Below are 26,807 nucleotides of genomic sequence, written 5' to 3' on the forward strand. Positions count from 1 at the left end.
CCTGCCTGCAAATGGCAGCTGCTAGGGCCTGACTGAGTCAGAGTTGGGCCCAACCATGTGCTAGCTGCACCTGGAAGTGAAGTGTTGTGTAGGAGAGAGAGAGTGTAATAGTCTGCAAGCAAGTGTTGTGCTGGAGGAGACTGGAGCTGTAAAGTGTACATAGAAGTTCCAATTAATCATATATTGATCCCACCATTGATCTCTGGGCATCCCATAAAGCCCTTAACCATCCAAGTTCAAATCCCCTCAATGAATCAACAATAACAAACTACAGGACTGTTCATTGTCTCATGAGTGACTGAGGAATATATGACGGACTGGGCAGAGGTGACAGGTGGACCACATCTTTCAGCAGCCCCTATGGGGGTACCACAATATAGGTAAATTTAGATGGCTGCTCTGTAGGCAGAGGAGCAGGGGTTAATTGTTGTTTTTGACTGTGCAGTACTCCAAGGGCTGTGGTTCTGCTACCTCTCTCTGTTTTCTAGAACACTGTGGATAGCTCTAGATAGATCTAGAATGTGGTGGGTGGAGGAGTAGACACTGCAGACTAAATATAAATAGATGGATTTCCCACCAATACCTGGGGAAGTGAGGCCCAGTAGATGGGACAACCCATAAAAAGGCAGGAGTCTGGCAGTCAAGAGAGCAGATTCCAAGGTCCAGTCACCTGGAGGGGACCCCTGTGTTGGGGTGCTCTAAAGACATGGATGAGTGAGTTTGGGGTGGAGGAACTTGACTGGCCTGCACAGAGTCCTGACCTCAACCCGATAGAACACCTTTGGGATGAATTAGAGCAGAGACTGCGAACCAGGCTCACATCAGTGCCTAACCTCACAAATGTGCTTCTGGAAGAATGGTCAAACATTCCCATAGACACACCCCTAAAGCTTGTGGACACCCTTCCCAGAAGAGTTGAAGCTGTTATAGCTGCAAAGGGTGGGCCAACTCAATATTGAACCCTATGGACTAAGACTGGGATGCCATTAAAGTTCATGTGCGTGTAAAGGCAGGCATCTCAATACTTTTGGTAATGTAGGGGGTGATTTACGAAAGCCGTGCGACATCAGTAGAGGCGCATGGCGAGGCGCAATGCACATTTCCATATTTACAAAATGGTTTTTACTATAGCGATCGTGGCTCACGGGAGAATGCAATCTGTGCGCCACTATGGACATGACGCACGGCATCTCCAAATCAATATTGACAGAAGATGGAGGTGCCAATATTAAGGGGTGCTGTGAAGAAGTTTAGTAACAACTGCCCAAGTAACAAATATGCCCAAAATAGAATGGGAAAGTAACTTTTTCAGAGAAAGCCTGCTGTGCAAGTGCAAGTACGTTTAGAACTGCGTGAGATCAATGTAAGCAGTGCGCATGCGCAAGCGGCTCTTGCGCTCGTTCACTTGCGTTTGTTCACTGCGCGGTCCAAAATCTTAGCAAATGTTAAGCAATGTACAATTGCAATTGCAGGAGTTGAACTGGCGCACCTCTAAACTTGACACTTTTTTTTTTTTTTTTACCCTGGTTCACCCTTATGTATTTTTTTAAGGAGATTTGCACACAGGTCATGTTAGCATGTTACGTTGCCAACATGTGACATGCACCTTGTTAAAATGTAGAAAGTCTCTTGCTTCCTCTAGCTCCTCCTAAAAGGGCATTTAACTTTCCCCTCTAATGCATATGATTTCCTTGGGCTAGCTTTTGCTTTTAAAGGGGAACTCCATACTCCATTCTAAAATGCTCTTGTCTCCCCCCTCTAACCCCTTGGATTTCCATGGGCTAATTTTTGCTTTTAAAGGGGAACTCCACACTCCACTCCATTCTCAAAAGGCTGTGAGCTGCCTTCACCAATCCAAAGCACATCTTTTTTCAGAGCATACAACAGGGCCAGCTAGGAAAGGGACGAGAAGAGCGATCGCCCAACCCCCTCCTGAACCATACAAGGCCACATGCACTCAACATAGCTGGCTGCCTTTGGGGCATGCTGGGCTCAGCCCAATACCAACCACAAAGCACCTTGTACCCACTAGTTTAAAGGGGCTTTCCACATTCCGTAAAGCCCCCTGTCTGCAGCCCCCCACAACCCCAGCCTAGGGTTGGGTGGAAGAGGCCCTTGTCCCCCTGAATATGGGATGTGTAGCTGGAGAGCCGTAGTTTGAAGATTCCTGATCATTCCTGATCATTCCTGATCATTCTAGCACGTCTTGAAAAAAAGGTGTTTTTGAGGAGGGAGATGGGCGGAGCCTAGCGGAGCAGACATGCATTGTTAGAGCTCCGCACCGCTGAGGAGAGAAGAGAAGGACAAAGCGGAGCCTGCAGGCTCAAAAGGTATCCATTTGAACCTTTTTGCCCCAGGGAACAAACTGTGAAAGTTTGGGCAGAAAATATGGTACTGGGAGGAAACCGTGGCAGAAATAAAAATCACCTCACAAAGAGCTCACAGGCACTCACTGCAGCTGAAGCAGCTCCAGTCACCTCACAAGATACAGCATCAGGGCGCTCTCACAGACAGAAAATGTCACAGCAAGACTCTCCATTTGAGTCAGATACAGAACAAATCCTCTCACAAACTTCTCCACAAGCCTCCTCAGTATCCCCAGTAATATTATTACAATTTGAAAAGATGCTTCATAAGGCTTTAAAACAAACCTCAGACCAAATAACAAAAAGCCTAACCAAAGAAATAAGAGAGCTGGGAAACCGCACCGCAGCCTTAGAAATAAAAATGGATGAAATTGAAATTACAACCCAAGAAAATATAACAGAATTGGAACAATTAAAAGAAGAGAATTTAATACTTCAAACTAAGCTCGAAGATTACGAAAATAGAGCCAGACGTTCAAACTTGCGCATAAGGGGAATACCTGAAACTGTGACAGACCTGCAATCTACTATTACTGCTCTATTACAAGAACTAAAGCCAGATATCCCTATTGAACGTTTAGAACTGGACAGAGTACACAGAGCCCTCACAGCCAAAAAGAAAGATGGACCCCCACGTGATATAATCACAAAATTTCATTATTACAGAACGAAAGAACAAATACTAATTGCTGCAAGAGAAAAAAAGGAACTTAATTTTCGAGGACACAATTATCACATTTTTGCTGACCTATCCCAACTTACTATTACTAAAAGACGATCCATGAAACCCCAACTAATGGAACTGCAAAGCCACAACATTATGTATCAATGGGGCTTCCCCTTTTCAGTCAGATTTAACTACCAAGGTACAATTTACAGAAGCAGATCAGCAGATGAACTACAACAAACCCTTTTAAAATTAAATCTGACAGAACCCACAAGCAGCAACACTCCCACACGCAGAAGAATGGCGTCATCTTCACCTTCAGGCAGCACCCAGAAAATATCAGAACAAAATGGGAATCATCATTCTCACAAAAGAGGCCGTTATGCCACATCATCCATGGACCAAGAAGATTCAATGGACTGACATCCTAATTCCTGATATCTCTTCATTTATTATACTAAGAGATGGTTCTCTATAAAAAACCTATATTTATAACTGAATGTAACTGCATTCTGATAGTCACACACTGTGTGGGATCATGTTACATTCCAGTTATATTTCTTATTACTTCTGATTCATATAGCCTTAGAATATATAAGTGAAATAAGGAAATTCTTGTTCAGTTATATATTATCAGGTAATAACAATAGATTTATTACTTTTTAGGACAAATATGTTCAATAATCCAGAAGTAATGGAAGCTTTTTCTTTCTTTTCTTAAAACAAATATATTATTACCTAACTAGTTCCAAGAATTATGTTTTTGTTTATTCTAATCTGAAGCAATACAACCTCAATTTTATGAGTTAACATATCTAAACAGTTACATATGAATAAAATATGTAATTGTTTACTCTAAAAGGGTTAAAATTCCAAAATAATTCAAACTATCTTCATCAATACCAAAGTTATTAACAGTACCTTTCTAACTGAATTATTTAGCCTAGGGCAAGACTAACCATATACAACCACCCTGGAATAAATAATTTCAACAAAAACTATATTCTGCACTCCAATTAACCACTTGAGCCCCAGACCATTATGCTGCCTAAGGACCAGAGATCTTTTTCCAATTCGGCACTGCGTCGCTTTAACTGCTAATTGCGCGGTCATGCAATGCTGTACCCAAACGAAATTTGCGTCCTTTTCTTCCCACAAATAGAGCTTTCTTTTGATGGTATTTGATCACCTCTGCGGTTTTTATTTTTTGCGCTATAAACGGAAAAAGACCGAAAATTTTGAAAAAAAATGATATTTTCTACTTTTTGTTATAAGAAAAATCCAATAAACTCAATTTTAGTCATACATTTAGGCCAAAATGTATTCGGCCACATGTCTTTGGTAAAAAAAATGTCAATAAGCGTATATTTATTGGTTTGCGCAAAAGTTATAGCGTCTACAAACTAGGGTACATTTTCTGGAATTTACACAGCTTTTAGTTTATGACTGCCTATGTCATTTCTTGAGGTGCTAAAATGGCAGGGCAGTACAAAACCCCCACAAATGACCCCATTTTGGAAAGTAGACACCCCAAGGAAATTGCTGAGAGGCATGTTGAACCCATTGAATGTTTATTTTTTTTGTCCCAAGTGATTGAATAATGACAAAAAAAAAAAAAAAATATTTACAAAAAGTTGTCACTAAATGATATATTGCTCACACAGGCCATGGGCCTATGTGGAATTGCACCCCAAAATACATTCAGCTGCTTCTCCTGAGTATGGGGATACCACATGTGTGGGACTTTTTGGGAGCCTAGCCGCGTACGGGACCCCGAAAACCAATCACCGCCTTCAGGATTTCTAAGGGTGTAAATTTTTGATTTCACTCTTCACTGCCTATCACAGTTTCGGAGGCCATGGAATGCCCAGGTGGCACAAACCCCCTCAAATGACCACATTTTGGAAAGTAGACACCCCAAGCTATTTGCTGAGAGGCATATTGAGTCCATGGAATATTTTATATTTTGACACAAGTTGCGGGAAAGTGACACTTTTTTTTTTTTTTTTTTGCACAAAGTTGTCACTAAATGATATATTGCTCACACAGGCCACGGGCATATGTGGAATTGCACCCCAAAATACATTTAGCTGCTTCTCCTGAGTATGGGGATACCACATGTGTGGGACTTTTTGGGAGCCTAGCTGCGTACGGGGCCCCCAAAACCAATCACCGCCTTCAGCGTTTTTAAGGGTGTGAATTTTTGATTTCACTCTTCACTGCCTATCACAATTTCGGAGGCCATGGAATGCCCAGGTGGCACAAAACCCCCCCAAATGACCCCATTTTGGAAAGTAGACACCCCAAGCTATTTGCTGAGAGGCATGGTGAGTATTTTGCAGCTCTCATTTGTTTTTGAAAATGAAGAAAGACAAGAAAAAACATTTTTTTTTTCTTTTTTCAATTTTCAAAACTTTGTGACAAAAAGTGAGGTCTGCAAAATACTCACTATACCTCTCAGCAAATAGCTTGGGGTGTCTACTTTCCAAAATGGGGTCATTTGGGGGGGTTTTGTGCCACCTGGGCATTCCATGGCCTCCGAAACTGTGATAGGCAGTGAAGAGTGAAATCAAAAATTCACGCCCTTAGAAAGCCTGAAGACTGTGCTTGGCCTTCGGGGTCCCGTGCGCGGCTAGGCTCCCAAAAAGTCTCACACATGTGGTATCCCCGTACTCAGGAGAAGCAGCAGAATGTATTTTGGGGTGTAATTTCACATATTCCCATGGCATGTTTGAGCAATATATCATTTAGTGACAACTTTGTGCAAAAAAAAAAAAAAAATGTGTCTCTTTCCCGCAACTTGTGTCGCAATATAAAATATTCCATGGACTCGACATGCCTCTCAGCAAATAGCTTGGGTGTCTACTTTCCAAAATGGGGTCATTTGGGGGGGTTTTGAACTGTCCTGGCATTTTATGCACAACATTTAGAAGCTTATGTCACACATCACCCACTCTTCTAACCACTTGAAGACAAAGCCCTTTCTGACACTTTTTGATTACATGAAAAAGTTATTTTTTTTTGCAAGAAAATTACTTTGAACCCCCAAACATTATATATTTTTTTAAAGCAAATGCCCTACAGATTAAAATGGTGGGTGTTTCATTTTTTTTTTCACACAGTATTTGCGCAGCGATTTTTCAAACGCATTTTTTGGGGAAAAAACACACTTTTTTTAAATTTTAATGCACTAAAACACACTATATTGCCCAAATGTTTGATGAAATAAAAAAGATGATCTTAGGCCGAGTACATGGATACCAAACATGACATGCTTTACAATTGCGCACAAACGTGCAGTGGCAACAAAATAAATACATTTTTAAAAGCCTTTAAAAGCCTTTACAGGTTACCACTTTAGATTTACAGAGGAGGTCTACTGCTAAAATTACTGCCCTCGATCTGACCTTCACGGTGATACCTCACATGCATGGTGCAATTGCTGTTTACGTTTGACGACAGACCGCCGCTTGCGTTCGCCTTAGCGCAAGAGCAGGGGGCGACAGGGGTGCTTTTTTTTTTTTTTTTTTTTTCTTTATTATTTTTTTGCTTTTTTATCTTCATTTTAAACTGTTCCTTTCATTTTTTTTTTTTATTAATCATTTTTATTGTTATCTCGGGGAATGTAAATATCCCCTATGATAGCAATAGGTAGTGACAGGTACTCTTTTTTGAAAAAATTGGGGTCTATTAGACCCTAGATCTCTCCTCTGCCCTCAAAGATCGGTGTGATAAAATGCTTCCCCAATTTCCCAATGGCGCTATTTACATCCGGCGAAATCTAAGTCATAAAATGCTCGTAGCTTCCGGTTTCTTAGGCCATAGAGATGTTTGGAGCCACTCTGGTCTCTGATCAGCTCTATGGTCAGCTGGCTGAATCACCGGCTGCATTCTCAGGTTCCCTGTTGAGACAGGAGAGCCAGAGAAAAACACGGAAGACGGTGGGGGGGGGTGTGGGGGGGCATTCCCTCCCACGGCTTGTAAAGGCAGTCTAGAGGCTAATTACCCCCTAGGATTGCTTTTACATGAAAGCCGACCGCTGGCTGAAAAGAATGATACCAAGATGATACCTAAACCTGCAGGCATCATTCTGGTATAACCACTCAAAGTCGTGAATGGCGTACCTGAAGACAAAAAAATGGTTAACAATAAAGCACAGTAAACGGTAAAGTATAAAAAATTGCATACCTGAAAAACAAACGTGATAAAACATAATAACAAAAAAACATTGCAGAATAGAATACAGTAAAAAAGAGCAGAACAATAGAGAGAGAGAATAGAGAGAGAGAGAGAGAGAACAATAAAACGACAACAATTTTTTTTTATTTTATATATTTTTTTTTTACACTTTTTTTGTAACTAACTTTTATAACTGTAACCGGTTCCAGGTTCGGGTCTCTCAAAATGCGATGGCATCTTGGAAGACCCTGTGAAAGTGTGCCTAGTCTGTGCAGTGCTGTACCCTACGCTAATACTCAACTAGTGCATGGTAGCGTTCAAAACATTCACCAATGCAAAGACCAGGATTGTCAGGACAGGAGGGACAATAATAGCGGGTGTCACGCCTATATCCGCGCTTGCTGCAGACACGACATCTTTTTTGGGGGGGTTCGTTGGGTAGGGGTACTCGGGAGGACATAAAAATGCCTCTCATGCAGCCGACTGCATTTGGTTGGGGATGTGAATGGGGGAAGTACGGGCGCTGCAGAAGTGGTGGGTTCCCAATTAGTAGGATTGGCGAATGCAGCAGGAAGGGCATTATGGGCACGACGGGCCTGTGTTTGTCTTTTTGGTGGCAGCGCGACACTACTTGTGCTTGCCACCTCACCAGCTTGAACTGCACTTATGGGACTCGCCACGTCACCAAGTGTTACTGCAGTGCTGGTTTGACTACGACGGGGTGTACTAGGCCGCTGGTGCTTGCCAGTTCAATAAAAAGCTTCCAAAAAAACTGTTAGCGATCGCAGGGATCAGGCCTGACTCTGCGAACGCTGCAGTTATGTGTTTAGTGTTTTGTAAGTGACAGTGATCGATCGATACTGCACTTGGGTGGGCTGGGCTGGGCCGGGCGGAGGGGCAAAACGCAGGTGCTAGCAGGTATCTGGGCTGATCCCGCTAACACTGCGTTCTTGGGAACCCTAAACTGCTGGGGACGCTAGTATAGATCTGATCGGATCAGATATTGATCCGTTCAGATACTATACCACTAAGAGAGGTGTACGGCGCGTGTGTGGGTGTTAGCGGTACTGGCGCTAACCTGACGCTGCCTGGGGCTGGTACTTGCTAGTTCACCAAAATGCTACCAAAAAAACTGTTAGCGATCGCAGGGATCAGGCCTGACTCTGCGAACGCTGCAGTTATGCGTTTAGTGCCTTGTAAGTGACAGTGATCGATCGATACTGCACTTGGGCTGGGCCGGGCGGAGGGACAAAACGCAGGTGCTAGCAGGTATCTGGGCTGATCCCGCTAACACTGCGTTTTTGGGAACCCTAAGCTGCTGGGGACGCTAGTATAGATCTGATTGGATCAGATATTGATCCGTACAGATACTATACCACTAAGGGAGGCGTATGCCGCGTGCGTGGGTGTTAGCGGTACTGGCGCTAATCTGACGCTGCCTGGGGCGACGCATATCACCGCCGGGCGATCGGGGGGCTAAACCTTTATTCGGTAATAAACGGCGGGTTCCCTGACACTATAAAAAATAAACGAACTAACCAGCGTCACCCGTAACGGTTATACGGTGATCAGTGGTGAAAGGGTTAACTAGGGGGCAATCAAGGGGTTAAAACATTTATTAGGTAGTATATGGGGGTCCCTGTCGCTATAAAACGCTGACGGCGAACCTAAATATTTACCTCACTAACTAGCGTCACCAGCGACACTAATACAGCGATCAGAAAAATTATCGCTTAGTGACACTGGCGACAGGGGGTGATCAAGGGGTTAAAACTTTATTAGGGGGGGTTAGGGGGGTATCCTAGACCTAAAGGGGACTAACCCTAACTGTCCCAACACTGTAACTGTCACAAACTGACACCAATGCTGTAATCAGAAAAAAAAGAAAAAAACTGCTGGTGTCAGTTTGTGACAGGGAGGGGGGGGTGATTGGGGGGGATCGGGGGGCGATCGGGGGGGGGGGGGATCGGGGTGTTTTGTGTGCCTGGCATGTTCTACTGTGTGTGTGTGTGTAGTGTTGTGCACTCACAGTGAAGTCTTCTCTCCTCGGCGCTGCAACGGAAAATACCGAGCCGAGGAGAGATGACATCATTTCCTTTGCTGCTGTTTAGCATACAGCAGCAAAGGAAGTGATCTGATTGGCCGGCGGCGATCGCGAGGGGGGGGCCACGAACGGATGGCCTCCCCCTCACCTCCGATCGCCGGGGGACAAAACAGGACCACCTCGGGCACCGGGGGGGGGGTCCTATCGGACCCCCCACCCACGGGAGGCAAATCACGTATATGTACGTGATTTTGCCTGCCCGTGCCGCCTTGCCGACGTACATCGGCATGAGGCGGTCCTTAAGTGGTTAATGAAACATCATTTTGATGTCTTTTGACATAGCACTTCTCTCCTGTAAGCGGAAGATCCGTGTACCCCCATTAGCCCTCCTCATTCTCCCAACCATATTATGTGGGAGTGTGACGAAGGCACTTATTCCCCTGAGAGAGATATTTATTCTCTTTCACGGGTAAATTGTGATTACTTGCAAAAAATAATTTATACAATGTATCATCTAATCTCATATGTTTTTTGTTTACTCTTTACTCCAGAATTCACTGGTTTCTTTTCTATCTATTCATCTCTTCAGTCCACACAGGTTGATCTGCGCAGTCAGCTCTGCATAACAAAAAGTAAGTCAAAACTATTTGATCTGTTGCCATGGCACCACTGAATATACTTTCCCTGAATGTTCAGGGATTAAATGTCCCTCAAAAAAGGACCAAAGCCTTCCGTACTTTCCATAACAAGAAGGCTCACATAGTATGTAAGAAACACACTTCACCAAAGATTCTACTCCAAAATATATTTCTCCTTTTTATCAACAAATTTACACGGCTTCTGCCTGTACCAAGCAAAGGGGAACTCTAATTGCATTTCACCGATCCACGCCATTCACCTTATCATCAGAAATTAAAGACCCAGAAGGTAGATACCTGATACTCATGGGTTATATAATGGATACAGCAATCACGGTGATTTCCTACTACGCTCCTAACAAACAACCTACACCATTCCTCTCACATATATTACAAGTGATTAATACACACAAAATAGGAACAGTGATAATGTGTGGGGATTCGAACCAGGTCCTCCTCCCATTTCTAGATAAATCACCTTTTACACCATCCAAAATAACCTCTAGATTACCTTTTTCTCAACTTCTTTCCAAATACAATCTGGTAGATTAGTGGAGAGAAAGTAACCCAATGAAAAAGAAATTCACTTATTTCTCGCACCCTCATCAAACCTTCACCAGAATAGATCATATTTTTCTAACAATAGGAATGATACCAGAAATTATTGCATCAGATATAATTCCGATTCCGTGGTCTGACCATAATGCAGTATACACTACCATAGCCTCAGCCATACCAAAAGCGCATGACCCAACGTGGTACTTACCGGACATAATGCTCAAACACCCACTACATCAGATGGCCATTGAACAAGCTTTAAAGGAATACATATCAATTAATAATACAACAGACATCTCCCCAATAACACTGTGGGAAGCTCATAAGCCTGTCTTGCGTGGTACAATACAAAGACAAATGGCACTATTTAAACAGGAACGCAAAAATCTAGCAAAAAAACTAGAACTCAATTTTAATGCAGCCTACATATCATTCCAAGATAATCCATCTCAGAGTACAAAATCTCATCTGGAAAAATCTAGATTGGAATACGATCTATTTCTCACTGAGTCAGTTGATAAATCCCTCAAACGCTCCAAACACAATTTCTACATGAATACAAAAAACCAGGTACATATTTGGCTCGGGCATTAAATTCAACTAACAAATCTTATCATTATCAAAAAATGTTTATACTTGTAATCCAGTTAAAATAGTCCATAAATTTCACTCACATCTCGCAACTTTATACAAGACAAACAATGAATTTAATCCTACAGAGGCTGAATCCTTCTTCTCAAAAATAACCTTACCTGAGTTATCTCAGAATCAAAAAAGCAGTTTGGATGAGCCTATAACTATAGATGAAGTTGCTAACGCCATAAAAGACCTAAAACTTAACAAAAGACCAGGCCCAGACGGCTACTCGGCTTTATACTATAAAACATTCTCAGCAATACTCTCTCCCATTCTCACTGAAACTTTTAACAAACTTCTAGATGGACATTCTTTTCGGCAAGAAACACTAATGGCAATTATTTGTATGATCCCAAAACCCCTTTCTGATGATACTTCCTATGTGAATTATCGGCCTATCTCTCTGTTAAACCTTGATATTAAATTATTAGCAAAAATAATAGCAAAACGCCTCAATAGCATTATAGGAAAATTAATACATAGAGATCAAGTAGGCTTCATGCCAAATAGACAGGCAGGCGATAATATACGCAGGGCAGTGTTATTGGCACATATTGCTAAAAAACGGAAAATCCCTTAATGTTTTCTATCTCTCGATATTAAGAGGGCATTTGACACAGTATCCTGGCAATATATGCAATATTCATTACAAAAATGGGGTTTTGGACCCCACTTTTTAACATGGATGAAAGCATTATATAATAAACCCAAAGCCTATATAAAATATGCTGGATACAAATCTGATGCCTTTAATATCGAAAGAGGTACCCGACAGGGTTGCCCATTATCTCCCTTATTATTTGCCCTTATACTCGAATCCATGGCCCAATACATCAGAACAAACCAAACTATAACTGGCATTGAAGTAGGAGGTATTACACACAAATTATGTATATTTGCAGACGATATATTACTTTTTCTATCATCACCACAGGTCTCTGGTCCTAACTTAATACCAGCTCTTGATGGATTTGCAGCCCTATCCGGCCTTATGATTAATCCTAAGAAATGCCTAGTGCTTAATATTTCACTCACAAACATGGAATTGATCCCGGCTAGGGCTGCACTCCCATTCACATGGGCAGAAAAATTAATCCCATATCTTGGAATTCATTTAACAGCATCTCATTCTGACTTATTCTCAACCAACTATCCTCCTGTATTAAGACAGATCACAAATCTAATAAAACAATGGTCGCAACTTCCTTTATCCTGGATAGGGAAGATTAATGCAATCAAAATGACTATTCTACCCAAATTGCTTTATCTATTCAGAGTCCTCCCTATTCCAATTCCTTCCTATTTTTTGAGAATAGTACAAAAAAGAGCAACTTCGTTTATATGGGGCTCTTCTAAACCACGTATACCTATACACACACTACATCTTCCCAAAAATAAAGGAGGCCTGGGATACCCTAATTTTACTAACTACTACAGAGCAGCACATTTGGCCAGTCTGTCCAAATACCATGCAAAACAGGAAATCCCATTATGGGTATTTATAGAGGCTTCAGAAATTGACCCTCTATTAATATCAAACTTATTATGGCTTGATCCTAAAGACCGCTTTAAAATTCATAATCCCATAACTAAACACTTCTTATCTCTCTGGGATAAACTAAAAACCAAATATCAGTTACAATCTCCACACAATCCTCTCCTTTCTTTTATCAGAAATCCGGCCTTTTATCCGGCATGGATCTACCCAAATTCTTTTAAAGCTTGGAAAACATCAGGCATTCAGACACTAAATGACTTCATAGCATCTAAATCATTCCTTTCATTCCCATCGCTTAGAGAAAAATATGATCTACCAAACTCTGAGATATTTAGATATCTCCAAATCAAAAATTTCTATACACCATTCCTAAAGGGGGATACACCATTATCCCAATTATCCATTTTTGAATCAATCTGTACAAAAGATCCATTTGCTAAAGGTACAATTTCATCACTTTATAATCAATTATATGGAGTAGCAAATCTTAATAGACCCTCTTACGTTCAGAGGTGGGAGGAGGACCTGGGACGAACTTTAGAAGACACGGACTGGTCTAACATATGGCTCACATCTAAGTCATCTTCACCCAACATCTTAGCACTGGAGACAAATTATAAAGTCCTAACTCGCTGGTACCTTGTACCCGCTAGAGTGGCAAAATATTCACCTAATACCTCAGCTCTTTGTTTTCGAGGATGCCCAGAAATAGGCACACATTTACACATATGGTGGACGTGCCCAGTAATCCAAACCTTCTGGAAGGAAGTCTTCGTGATTGCATCTAAAATATTTAAAAAAATAATACAACCAGATCCATATATAACTTTACTTAATCTAAAACCGGAATGGTTAACACTCTCTCAATTCAAACGTATGATCCAACTATTAACGGCTGCAAAACAAACAGTGGCCAAGGCATGGAAATCTCCTACATTGGTACTAGCAGAAACAATTCACAGAATGAATAATACAATGTCCCATGCTAAGATGGTAGCCATCGATCAAAATCAAATTCCAAAATTTGAAAAACTTTGGCATCCTTGGATAAAACAACAGTTCCTGTCAAACTTCAATGACTCTGTCCTGTTGCCATGGTAACAGATTAAATGACTTACAGAGACACCCATTCTAAGGCTTCAAAGAGAACTAAAAAGAATAATAAACTGACGAGCGGGACAACCTTGTGGACCATACTTCTGCCTTTCTACCCTTTTTCTTCTTTCTCTTTCCTTTTCTCCACCTTACGATTAAAGCTCATTATCAGAATTTATTTGACCTATATACACTCTACCTGTAAACAATATGTATAGTAGGTATAAATCATTTAAATACCTACAAAAGTAACTAAGGAAATGATATATATCTTTAACTTAGGTTTACGTGAACCCAATGTTTAATATTTGAAATTTCATGATATTTACCTATATAAACCCTACTGCAAAACAATGAGCTTACTTTATAGATCCTTGTAAACTTACTTTATGTATCTTTATAACATTGTATACTCAATAAACTTCTTTTGACAAGGAAAAAAAGGTGTTTTTTCATGTTCCTTGTATAATGCCCAAGAAATATCATTAGGAAAATACAAGTTAGTCATGGCTCATCTATATTCCAAATTTGGCACTTAAGGTGGTCATGCACTATGCAATCTGATTGGCCAACTCAATATTTAGGCAAAATAGGTAATAAGAAGACGCACTCGAACAATTAATTCAAAATATAGGAAATCAAACAGGCTCTTGCACTTAATCTAATTTAAGATCTAACTGATTGCAGTGTATGGTCACCTTTAAAGATCAAGATCTGAAAATATTAATTTATTGAGTTTAGAAACATTTCTCTGTTCTTTGTAATGTGTTGAAAGATTTGGGTAAAAAAAAAAAAAACACATTTTAAAGATATATTAGAAGTGATAGGAATGGGATTAGCATCAAAAGGGTTAATTAACTGAGTGCACCTAGTGATTGCCTAACAAGACACATCCAATGAGATTAAATTAACCAATTGGATTGGGCGTACGCTATTATCAATGAGAAAACCGCAGTTACCCTAGCGCCAGTTGCAGTTTACATATGCGGGTATTTATTATCATTATTTCAATGTGCGCCCGTTCAGTTAACGTGATGCGGGATGTTACCGGCCTGAACAGCTACTTGATCTGATTCACTCTCATGTCATGTAAGTTAAACTACTTTTATTCACTAACTATGATACCAACCTAAGCTGGCCAACTTTACTTCTATTTATTGTGGCTATAACTGGGACTTTTTTTGCTTGATTGAGTTCACACTAGACTGATAGTTATATGCTTTTAATACCCTATGCATTAAAATCAACTCCCAGCTAAACAAAGAAACCTCATTAGTTCTATTTGGAGGCTATACAACTACAATAATTCTTGCATACTTTTTTATTTATGTAGCACTTGGAGAAACCAATCCTTGAATCTGCATTTTTATAAATGAACAAGCACTACCTATTGGTTATGCAATCTCTACCCTAAATCTGCTAATTACATCTATATTTGGCTCTGTCTGGGACCACTTTGTTGACTCCCAGTCAACCTGATAGATTAACCCTATACAAGATTAACTATATGATGACTACTATACTTTAGATCATATAAGATTAACTATATGATGATTACTATACTTTAGACCTAGCCCCACTATACATACTGTACATGTGACAGGTGTATCTCTGCCAAGCAAATCTAGTCCCACCTGGCCACCTAACATCACAGTATCTATATTATTTCTTTCTAAGCAACCCTTTAACGTAAGGACACAATAATTTAAAATAATACCTGCAATCCAAATAGACAACTAATTGAATATCCTATCTTATCTACTACCTCTCTAGCTATCAATATATACACCTATGAACATCAACTTTTGAGCCACCCTCAGGTATGAACTTAACTTTGCAAACCAACTTCCTTACTGTATTAAAATAGGACCTCCTACTATATATTTATGTTATTACATTTTTTGCAGGATTTGCCTCTCGGCCTCAGTGGAGCCTCAAGCATTTAGTTTACGCTCACATTTCTTGGGCTTTTCTTTTCTTTTTGAAGAGAACAACATATATATACTCTTGGTGGAGTACAAAAAACCCACTTCTACCTGTTTACATCATCTCCAACACATACAGTAGGTGACCACGATATTGTGTCAATCTTGCCGCATTTATCGGCGAGATTTGACACCTGCGAGCCCCGTTGCGGGAGCCAGCGCCGAGATGGCTCACTCATCGGGAAAGGAAAACTTTTTTTTCCTTTCGCGATGAGTGACAGGCAGTGCTGACAGCTGTCTGATATGAATCCTTAGGGGGAACGCCAAATTTTAAATGAAAAAAAAACGGCATGGGTTCCCCCCCAGGGGCAAAGCAGGCCCTTAGGTCTAGTATGGATTGTAAGGGGAACCCCCTACGCAGAAAAATCGGTGTGGGGGTCCCCCCAAGATCCATACCAGACCCTTATCCGAGCACGCAGCCCGGCCGGCCAGGAAAGGGGGTGGGGACGAGCGAGCGCCCCCCTCCTGAACCGTACCAGGCCGCATGCCCTTAACATGGGGTTTGGGTGCCTTGGGAGAGGGGGGGCGCCCTGCGGGCCCCCCCAGCCCAATGCACCTTGTCCCCATGTTGATGAGGACAAGGGCCTCTTCACGACACCCCTGGCCGTTGGTTGTCGGGGTCTGCGTGTGGAGGGCTTATCGGAATCCGGGAGCCCCCTATAATAAGAGCGCCCCCAGATCCCGGCCCCCCACCCTATGTGAATGAGTATGGGGTACATGGTACCGCTACCCATTCACCTAGGGAAAAGTGTCAATAAAAAAAACCCAGAGTACACAGGTTTTAAGAGTAATTTATTAAGCAGCTCCGGGGTCTTCTTCCGACTTCGGGGGGGGTCTTCTTCCGACTTCTCCCGGTGTTCCGCCTCTTCTCCCGGGCCCCGGGAGAAGAAGAGAAGAAGCGACGAGACATCGGCGAAAAGACAGCGGCAGCAGACCGGCCCCCGCTGGCAAAAGAGCTGGAAGAAGATAGCGGAGGGGCCCGGGAGAAGAGGCGGAACACCGGGAAAAGTCGGAAGAAGACCCCCCCGAAGTTGGAAGAAGACCCCGGAGCTGCTTAATAAATTACTCTTAAAACCTGTGTACTGTGTTTTTTTTTATTGACACTTTTCCCTAGGTGAATGGGTAGGGGTACCATGTACCTCATACTCATTCACATAGAGTGGGGGGCCGGGATCTAGGGGCCTCCTTATTAAAGGGGGCTCCCGGATTCCGATAAGCCCTCCGCCCACAGACCCCGACAACCAACGACCAGGGTTGTCGGGAAGAGGCCCTTGTCCTCATCAACATGGGGACAAGGTGCTTTGGGGTGGGAGGGCCCGCAGGCCCCCCTCCCTCCCCCAAGGCACCCAACCCCCCATGTTGAGGGCATGCGGCCTGGTATGGTTCAGGAGGGGGGGCGCTCGCTCGTCCCCACCCCCTTTCCTGGCCGGTCGGGCTGCGTGCTCGGATAAGGGTCTGATATGGATTTTGGGGGGACCCCCACACCGATTTTTCGGCGTAGGGGGTTCCCCTTACAATCCATACCAGACCTAAGGGCCTGGTATGCCCCTGGGGGAGGAACCCACGCCATTTTTTTCATTTAAAATTTGGCACGGCATTCCCCCTCAGGATTCATACCAGACAGCTGTCAGCACTGCCTGTCACTCAACACGAAAGGAAAAAAAGTTTTCCTTTCCCGATGAGTGAGCCAGCGCTACATACACAGTACCCTGTCGCCAAGAACCAGCGCGATGGTATCGCGCTGGAAACACAATCTTGCGGTCAGGTACTGTAGATGCTTGTTTAATTTGGAATCAAGAGCATAATGGGCAGACAGACTTTGTCACTGTCGCTGATTTTAATCACAAATTTTATGGAATGTCAAGTCGGCCAATACAGTGTTTAATGTAAGTGTATCAGATATGAAAATTACATTATGAAATGCTTTATTGATGGATACTCAGATATTGATTATTATCTTTTCAATATATCTTCTTTAACACAGAACTATCTAAAGCATACACTACCCCTGAGGAAGGAGTTTAATTGACTCTGAAACGCGTCGGGTGAATAAGTACTGCTTCAAAACTCTGTATATACACGATTGTAATACTGATGGATTTACATTCCTAAACAATAGATGTTACAGTCGTTGTTCTATTTTATTATGTTAATTCAATAAATTATATTTGTACCAAGTATATCTCTTTTACATGTGCCTGAAAAGTCCACCATTAGGGGACCCCCTTTGCTGTTATGCACATTCAGTTAATGACTTTTCCGGCGCACCAATTAATGTATAAACTGGTGCAGTGCCTTGTTCTTAGTAAATCACCCCCATAGTGTAGGGCTGGGAGATTTTGTTTAACCACTTGCCGACCGCCGCACGACTATATACGTCGACAGAGCGGCACGGGCAGGCAAAAGGACGTATATGTACGTCCTTGCCTGCCCGCGGGTGGGGGGTCCAATCGGACCCCCCCCCGGTGCCTGCGGCGGTCGGCAAATCTCCCCCGGCGATCGGAGGTGAGGGGGAGGCCATCCATTCGTGGCCCCCCCCTCGCGATCGCTCTCAGCCAATGGGATCATTTCCCTGCCTCTGTATTGTACACAGAGGCAGAGGAAATGATGTCATCTCTCCTCGGCTCGGTATTTTCCGTTCCGGGCCGAGGAGAGAAGACTGCAATGTAAGTGCACCAACACTACACACACAGTAGAACATGCCAGGCACACTAAACACCCCGATCCCCCCCCCCGATCGCCCCCCGATCCCCCCCCAATCACCCCCCCCCCCCTGTCACAAACTGACACCAGCAGTTTTTTTTTTTTTTTCTGATTACTGTATTGGTGTCAGTTTGTGACAGTTACAGTGTCAGGGCAGTGAGTGTTAGGCCCCCTGTAGGTCTAGGGTACCCCCCTAACCCCCCCTAATAAAGTTTTAACCCCTTGATCACCCCCTGTCACCAGTGTCGCTAAGCGATCATTTTTCTGATCGCTGTATTAGTGTCGCTGGTGATGCTAGTTAGGGACGTAAATATTTAGGTTCGCCGTCAGAGTTTTATAGCGACAGGGACCCCCATATACTATCTAATAAATGTTTTAACCCCTTGATTGCCCCCTAGTTAACCCTTTCACCACTGATCACTGTATAACCGTTACGGGTGACGCTGGTTAGTTTGTTTATTTTTTATAGTGTCAGGGAACCCGCCGTTTATTACCGAATAAAGATTTAGCCCCCTGATCGCCCGGCGGTGATATGCGTCGCCCCAGGCAGGGTCAGATTAGCGCCAGTACCGCTAACACCCACGCACGCAGCATACGCCTCCCTTAGTGGTATAGTATCTGATCGCATCAATATCTGATCCGATCAGATCTATACTGGCGTCCCCAGCAGTTTAGGGTTCCCAAAAACACAGTGTTAGCGGGATCAGCCCAGATACCTGCTAGCACCTGCGTTTTGCCCCTCCGCCCAGCTCGGCCCAGCCCACCCAAGTGCAGTATCGATCGATCACTGTCACTTACAAAACACTAAACGCATAACTGCAGCGTTCGCAGAGTCAGGCCTGATCCCTGCGATCGCTAACAGTTTTTTTTGTAGCGTTTTGGTGAACTGGCAAGCACCAGCCCCAGGCAGCGTCAGGTTAGTGCCAGTAGCGCTAACACCCACGCACGCACTGTACACCTCCCTTAGTGGTATAGTATCTGAACTGATCAATATCTGATCCGATCAGATCTATACTGGCGTCCCCAGCAGTTTAGGGTTCCCAAAAACGCAGTGTTAGCGGGATCAGCCCAGATACCTGCTAGCACCTGCGTTTTGCCCCTCCGCCCGGCCCAGCCCAGCCCACCCAAGTGCAGTATCGATCGATCACTGTCACTTACAAAACACTAAATGCATAACTGCAGCGTTCGCAGAGTCAGGCCTGATCCCTGCGATCGTTAACAGTTTTTTTGGTAGCGTTTTGGTGAACTGGCAAGCGCCAGCGGCCTAGTACACCCCGGTCGTAGTCAAACCAGCACTGCAGTAACACTTGGTGACGTGGCGAGTCCCATAAGTGCAGTTCAAGCTGGTGAGGTGGCAAGCACAAGTAGTGTCCCGCTGCCACCAAAAAGACAAACACAGGCCCGTCGTGCCCATAATGCCCTTCCTGCTGCATTCGCCAATCCTAATTGGGAACCTACCGCTTCTGCAGCGCCCGTACTTCCCCCATTCACATCCCCAACCAAATGCAGTCGGCTGCATGAGAGGCATTTTTATGTCCTCCCGAGTACCCCTACCCAGCGAACCCCCCCAAAAAAGATGTTGTGTCTGCAGCAAGCGCGGATATAGGCATGACACCCGCTATTATTGTCCCTCCTGTCCTGACAATCCTGGTCTTTGCATTGGTGAATGTTTTGAACGCTACCATTCACTAGCTGAGTATTAGCGTAGGGTACAGCATTGCACAGACTAGGACACACTTTCACAGGGTCTCCCAAGATGCCATCGCATTTTGAGAGACCCGAACCTGGAACCGGTTACAGTTATAAAAGTTACAGTTACAAAAAAAGTGAAAAAAAAAAAAAAAAAACACAAACAAAAATATAAAATAAAAAATAATAGTTGTCGTTTTATTGTTCTCTCTCTATTCTCTCTCTCTCTATTCTCTCTATTGTTCTGCTCTTTTTTACTGTATTATATTCTGCAATGTTTTATTGTTATTATGTTTTATCATGTTTGCTTTTCAGGTCTGCAATTTTTTATACTTTACCGTTTACTGTGCTTTATTGTTAACCATATTTTTGTCTGAGTACAGCATTCACGACTTTGAGTGGTTATACCAGAATGATGCTTGCAGGTTTAGGTATCATCTTGGTATCATTCTTTTCAGCCAGCGGTCGGCTTTCATGTAGAAGCAATCCTAGCGGCTAATTAGCCTCTAGACTGCTTTTACAAGCAGTGGGAGAGAATGCCCCCCCCCCCCACCGTCTTCCGTGTTTTTCTCTGGCTCTCCTGTCTCAACAGGGAACCTGAGAATGCAGCCGGTGATTCAGCCAGCTGACCATAGACCTGATCAGAGACCAGAGTGGCTCCAAACATCTCTATGGCCTAAGAAACCGGAAGCTACGAGCATTTTATGACTTAGATTTTGCCGGATGTAAATAGCGCCATTGGGAAATTGGGGAAGCATTTTATCACACCGATCTTGGTGTGGTCAGATGCTTTGAGGGCAGAGGAGAAATCTAGGGTCTAATAGACCCCAATTTTTTCAAAAAAGAGTACCTGTCACTACCTATTGCTATCATAGGGGATATTTACATTCCCTGAGATAACAATAAAAATGATTAAAAAAAAAAAAAAATGAAAGGAACAGTTTTAAAATAAGATAAAAAAGCAAAAAAATAATAAAGAAAAAAAAAAAAAAAAAAAAAAGCACCCCTGTCCCCCCTGCTCTCGCGCTAAGGCGAACGCAAGCGTCGGTCTGGCGTCAAATGTAAACAGCAATTGCACCATGCATGTGAGGTATCACCGCGACGGTCAGATCGAGGGCAGTAATTTTAGCAGTAGACCTCCTCTGTAAATCTAAAGTGGTAACCTGTAAAGGCTTTTAAAGGCTTTTAAAAATGTATTTATTTTGTTGTCACTGCACGTTTGTGCACAGTTGTAAAGCATGTCATGTTTGGTATCCATGTACTCGGCCTAAGATCATCTTTTTTATTTCATCAAACATTTGGGCAATATAGTGTGTTTTAGTGCATTAAAATGTAAAAAAGTGTGTTTTTTCCCCAAAAAATGCGTTTGAAAAATCGCTGCGCAAATACTGTGTGAAAAAAAAAATTAAACACCCACCATTTTAATCTGTAGGGCATTTGCTTTAAAAAAATATATAATGTGTGGGGGTTCAAAGTAATTTTCTTGCAAAAAAAAATAATTTTTTCATGTAATCAAAAAGTGTCAGAAAGGGCTTTGTCTTCAAGTGGTTAGAAGAGTGGGTGATGTGTGACATAAGCTTCTAAATGTTGTGCATAAAATGCCAGGACAGTTCAAACCCCCCCAAATGACCCCATTTTGGAAAGTAGACACCCCAAGCTATTTGCTGAGAGGCATGTCGAGTCCATGGAATATTTTATATTGTGACACAAGTTGCGGGAAAGAGACAAATTATTATTATTTTTTTTTTTTTTTGCACAAAGTTGTCACTAAATGATATATTGCTCAAACATGCCATGGGAATATGTGAAATTACACCCCAAAATACATTCTGTTGCTTCTCCTGAGTACGGGGATACCACATGTGTGAGACTTTTTGGGAGCCTAGCCACGTATGGGACCCCGAAAACCAAGCACCGCCTTCAGGCTTTCTAAGGGCGTAAATTTTTGATTTCACTCTTCACTGCCTATCACAGTCTCGGAGGCCATGGAATGCCCAGGTGGCACAAACCCCCCCCCAAATGACCCCATTTTGGAAAGTAGACACCCCAAGCTATTTGCTGAGAGGTATAGTGAGTATTTTGCAGACCTCACTTTTTGTCACAAAGTTTTGAAAATTAAAAAAAGAAAAAAAAAATTTTTTTTTTTGTCTTTCTTCATTTTCAAAAACAAATGAGAGCTGCAAAATACTCACCATGCCTCTCAGCAAATAGCTTGGGGTGTCTACTTTCCAAAATGGGGTCATTTGGGGGGGTTTTGTGCCACCTGGGCATTCCATGGCCTCCGAAACTGTGATAGGCAGTGAAGAGTGAAATCAAAAATGTACACCCTTAGAAATCCTGAAGGCGGTGATTGGTTTTCGGGGCCCCGTACGCGGCTAGGCTCCCAAAAAGTCCCACACATGTGGTATCCCCATACTCAGGAGAAGCAGCTAAATGTATTTTGGGGTGCAATTCCACATATGCCCATGACCTGTGTGAGCAATATATCATTTAGTGACAACTTTGTGCAAAAAAAAAAAAAATAAATAAATAAATTGTCACTTTCCCGCAACTTGTGTCAAAATATAAAATATTCCATGGACTCAACATGCCTCTCAGCAAATAGCTTGGGGTGTCTACTTTCCAAAATGGGGTCATTTGGGGGGGATTTGTGCCATCTGGGCATTTTATGGCCTTCAAAACTGTGATAGGTAGTGAGGAGTAAAATCAAAAATGTACGCCCTTAGAAATCCTGAAGGCAGTGATTGGTTTTCGGGGCCCCGTATGCGGCTAGGCTCCCAAAAAGTCCCACACATGTGGTATCCCCATACTCAGGAGAAGCAGCTAAATGTATTTTGGGGTGCAATTCCACATAGGCCCATGGCCTGTGTGAGCAATATATCATTTAGTGACAACTTTTTGTAATTTTGTTTTTTTTTTTTTTTTTTTTTCATTATTCAATCACTTGGGACAAAAAAAATGAATATTCAATGGGCTCAACATGCCTCTCAGCAATTTCCTTGGGGTGTCTACTTTCCAAAATGGGGTCATTTGTGGGGGTTTTGTACTGCCCTGTCATTTTAGCACCTCAAGAAATGACATAGGCAGTCATAAATTAAAGACTCTGTAAATTCCAGAAAATGTACCCTAGTTTGTAGGCGCTATAACTTTTGCGCAAACCAATAAATATACACTTATTGACATTTTTTTTACCAAAGACATGTGGCCAAATACATTTTGGCCTAAATGTATGACTAAAATTGAGTTTATTGGATTTTTTTTAGAACAAAAAGTAGAAAATATCATTTTTTTTCAAAATTTTCGGTCTTTTTCCGTGTATAGCGCAAAAAATAAAAACGGCAGAGGTGATCAAATACCATCAAAAGAAAGCTCTATTTGTGGGAAGAAAAGGACGCAAATTTCGTTTGGTTACAGCATTGCATGACCGCGCAATTAGCAGTTAAAGCGACGCAGTGCCAAATTGTAAAAAGTGCTCTGGTCAGGAAGGGGGTAAATCCTTCCGGGGCTGAAGTGGTTAAAAAAAATCTGCGATTTTCTTTAAAAAAACTCGATTCACGATTTGAATCGAGTTTTTTTTTTTTTTTGGACACCGCACCGGTCCTGAGGAGCTGCAGGCAGGAGTTTTTAGGCGAGGCCGCGGCTTCGGCCTAGTCCGCAGGGTCTGGCTTCGCGGACTAGGCCTCGCCTAAAAACTCCTGCCCGCAGCTTCTCAGGACCGGCGCGGTGAAAAAAAAAAAATCTAAAAAAAAACGATTTGCTTAAATTTTGAATCGATTTGACCTCTCTACTCGATTCAAGATTTAAATCGATTTTTTCCCCAGCCCTACCATAGTGTATGTAATTGTAGCTCTATGATTTTATTATACTTTTAACATATGTATAAATAAAATGTAAACCTTTTTATATACTTTTGGGTGTGGTACCTTGAAAATCCTGTATAGTTTTTTTCCTGGTAGGGATTTGTGTTTTCAGTGTCTGTACAATAGGGGATGCGGTACCAGTAAATCCTGATGGACACAAAGACTGGCGTTACACGGTCTTCCTCTTATTTTTTCTGCACTTGGTAGACCCTTAAGCTGGCCATACATTATACAATTTTCTTGTTCAATTTCTTTTAGATTTACCTTTAACTATGTAGTACAAGGGCCTGCCTGATCGCATACAAATTGAAAGTGTTTAGGTTTGACCTCCTATTATATGGTTTTGGTAAATCTAAAAGAAAATGTATAAGAAAATTGTATAATGTATGGCCAGCCTTACCTGTACACCAAAGGTCCTCGGCTTTCAGCTGATTTGCAACATTAAAGTACAAGTTCTGGAGCAACGTCAAAGGGAGGTACAAGCTTCTCAAAAGCTTTTGGTTGGTACTGCCACTTGTGTAGCCAGCTGCAGAGCCTGCTTGAGTTTTGCCCAGTTGTGCCCAGCACAGGTCAGTTTGAATATACCGCAGAGAGGAAGGTTACTGCTATGCCCCGTACACACGAGCGGATTTTCCAAACGGAATTCCGCTCAAGCTTGGCTTGCATACACACGGTCACACAAAAGTTCTCTGAACTTTTGAACTTTCGACCATCAAGAACGCGGTGACGTACAACACTATGACGAGCCGAGAAAGTGAAGTTCAATGCTTCCGAGCATGAGTCGAATTGTTTCCGAGCATGCGTAGGAATTTTGCACGTCGGAATGTGTACAGACGATCGCATTTTCAGATAGGAACTTTTTTCCGACCGAAAAATTGAGAACCTGCTCTCAATCTTTTGCTGGCGGGAATTCCGCCAGCAAAAGTCCCATGGAGCGTACACACGGTCGCATTTTCCGACCAAAAACTCTCATCGGTCTTTTACTGCCCGAATTTCCGATCGTGTGTACGCGGCATTTGGGTCAGGGGTTATGGGGGGTGTTATTTCAGTTTTGGCAGTTAGTTAAGTGTTGGCAGGGAGGTTAAATGTAAGGTCTTATTCAGGAAACTAAGTGTCAGGTTATGTTACAACATAGAGGAAAGACATCTGGCAAGCAATTTTGCATTTTACCAGACCAGACCTTCATTACCAACAGAGGAATTCTGATTGGCTGCTTTATATTATTGTACACCACTTTTTTGCACAGTATTACTAAAAAACACATATGTGTTTCTTCTTGCCAAAAAAAAAAAAAGTTAAAGGGCAACTTCACTCTCTCAATCAACATTGACTATTTTTAATCCCTGTGCTGCTAACATTAGTAAATAGATAGAAACATACCCTCACCGGCCACTTTATTAGGTACACCTTGCTAGTACCGGGTTGGACCTCCTTTTGCACTCAGAACTAGACATGTGCGGTTCGTTTTGTTCTGAATTACTATTCAGACAAATTTCCGTTATTCGGAGATTCGGATATATCCGAATACCCGAATTACAATATAAACTACATTTACCGAATGCTCCGAATAACGAATCGAAATTCTTCCGTATTTGGGAAATTCGTACTGAAATTCGAATTTAACATCGAACTTAAAGCGGAGGTCCACACAAATTTTTAAGATAACCTCCATCACATTCTTGCATTGCATACAGTGTCAAATGGAAATTTTTTTTTTTTTCAGAAGGGGTACCTGTATATCCGTGTTTTCTTGCTTGTTTCCTGTCTCAGACCCCCGCGGGTATGGGCGGGTATGGTCGTCCTATCCCGCGGCGTCTCCTGGGAGCTCTGTGTCATTATTCCCAGGAGTCAGTGCGGATGCCGCTGTTCCGTCATGCCCCCTTCTCGGCGTATCATTACTATAGAGGAGTGTGGGGTGTAGCAAGATGGCGGCGACGGAAGTGACGCCGTCTGTGTGTGTTTTCTGTGAGCTTCGTTGGCATCACAACGGGGCGGGAACTTCCAAAGACACCGCCCGTTGTGATGGCAACGTGGAAGTTTACGGCGTTCCGCCATACCAACTGAGCATGCGCGGGAACGAGCGGTGAATGCTAGTAGCTCAGCATTCACTGCATCCAGGAAGTTTATGCTTGTGGGCTTCACATGCCCACAAGTAAGATGAAACCTGCCAGCAACACATTTTAAAAGTACCGGACATCAGGGGGATAGATTTTCCCAAGTGAATGTAACATTGACAATATGTAGGTTATTAATGTTTTTAAAAAAAAATTTGAATTGTCGGTGGACCTCCGCTTTCAGTCAAATTCTAACTGTACACATATATCTGAAATCAAAGACTGTGTGTGTTATTAGAGTAGCATTTCGAAATAAAGCTGTTTTAGTTAAGCCAAAGCTGATTGAAAGAGTCATTGTAATCGTTTGATGAAGATTTTTCTTTTGTTTGTTTGGAATCGAAAAAAAAAATCAAAAGTTTTTTCGATTCGACAATTCAAAATTTTTCAATTTGACCGATTCTAAATTTTTCAATTCAAACGTTTTGAATAATAAAAAAAAAAAAAAAAAGGTAAATAAGAAAGAAAATTCGAAAAATTCTGGAAATAAATTCCGAATATGAATCACAAATTGAACGAATCAGACAAATTGAACTAGACAAAATAACTAGATTAACGAATTGAAAAGGAAAGGAAAATAAACAATTTTTTTTTTGTCATGCACATGTCTACAGAAAAGAAAGGGAGCACCGGCCTTGTGCATTATCCTTAAAAAAGTTTTGTTAAAAAAGAACATGTAAAAACTACTACTCACAAGGGTAGATGAAAATCACGCATAAATGATAGTGGTGATCGATCCACCGATTGCAGTCTCAAGACCTATGGACAAGACGTGCAG

At 42.4% G+C, this 26,807-nt stretch overlaps 1 long non-coding RNA gene across 2 annotated transcripts in view; it reads left to right on the forward strand.

Annotated features, from left to right (window-relative positions):
• The window catches only part of LOC141108411 (uncharacterized), a 73,158-nt gene that overhangs the window by 19,738 nt on the left and 26,613 nt on the right, over nt 1–26,807 (forward strand). The window lies entirely within an intron of this gene.

The sequence above is a fragment of the Aquarana catesbeiana genome, linkage group LG09 (assembly GCF_042186555.1).
Source record: "Aquarana catesbeiana isolate 2022-GZ linkage group LG09, ASM4218655v1, whole genome shotgun sequence".
NCBI classification, from domain to species: domain Eukaryota; kingdom Metazoa; phylum Chordata; class Amphibia; order Anura; family Ranidae; genus Aquarana; species Aquarana catesbeiana.